Raw genomic sequence first — 1407 nt, forward strand, 5'->3', positions numbered from 1 at the left:
TTCAAAAATTTTACAATTTTATTAATTAAAATTCTATACTGTGTTGCGCATGCAGATAACCAAAACATGTATAATCAACCTAATAGAATCATGACGTGAACAACAAAGACTAGATTGTCTCCGAGAGATGAATTTTGTCTCTCATTTTGACATCATTTGTCTCTGAAAGAAGAGACGAGAGATAAGTGACCAGAATATGGCCCCAGGTCCCCTGAAAATTTCTTGTAGTTTATCGACCTGTCCAGATTTTATTCCTAGTCCCCAAAGTAGTTGGTTACCGCTTGGTCGTCTGCCATATAGAAAGAGTTTATACACCATATCAGGAAAATAAGAATTCAAATCTTTAATTCTAATTTAAAATTATTTTCAACAAACTTCAAAAAAATCATAGAGGGAGAAAAATGAAAAAAGTGAAAAAATATAAAAACAGTCACCCCTCTGTATTTCCAGAATTCCCCCACTTGCCCAGATGCTCCAGTCCCTCATATAAAATGACATAGTATTTGCATCATAGTATTATGCATATACTCCTGTATCTTTTAAATTGTCTCTAGATAATACAGCATTTACATTTTAAAAAATACTATATGTGAATTGGTTATTAATGTTTTGTACATTAAACACTTTATACTGTATTGTTTAAACCATTAGGAAATAGCAAAAAGAAAGAAAAGTCTGTACATGTTGGAAACATCACAGGTATATAACTACATGGCACACATCAGCATCAATGAATCATTTTCCTTCTTACAACACTTACAGATTGCTTTTGTGTAATAACTGGAATGATAAATACATAGAATAAAACACAGAATATTTAAAATGCAAGCAAATTCAAATTTTTAAACTTTAAAACTTTCTGAAATTATTTTTTGAAATATTCAAACCATGGGCGGTTGAATATGCAAATGCAGAAACAAAGGACCAATTGTATCTAATTTGATATAAATTCTATTTAATACATAGATATTTATGACAACCACAGTTGTGTGAGAAGTGTTTTTAAAGTGAATAATTGTTAGTGATTGATACAGTAGACCCCCCTCCTATAACACGGTAGATACGTTCCATGTTATATGAATTCCATGTTGTACGAGTCACTTAAATACATGAGCCAATCACAGCCTGCACGTTGCAGTTTAGGGACTAAGGCTGTTTGAAAGGTTTTCTTCCATAAAATTAATCGACTCTAGACTAATTTGACTCAACATTTCCAAAACACATATAGGTAACCCCTGCATAACACAGGAGTTATGTTCCAAAAAATTGCCGTGTTATGTGAATCCGTGTTATACGAAACAGAGAATTAGTGTGAAAAGGTGGGTTAGGTTGCAAAAATTAAAAAACATGCTGTTAAATCTTTCTTTGAATCAGATTTATTATTCATTTTTTATGGGTAAAATACTT

The sequence above is a fragment of the Centruroides sculpturatus genome, unplaced genomic scaffold (assembly GCF_000671375.1).
Source record: "Centruroides sculpturatus isolate CEXI.00-Female unplaced genomic scaffold, Cexi_2.0 scaffold5394, whole genome shotgun sequence".
Classification (NCBI taxonomy): domain Eukaryota; kingdom Metazoa; phylum Arthropoda; class Arachnida; order Scorpiones; family Buthidae; genus Centruroides; species Centruroides sculpturatus.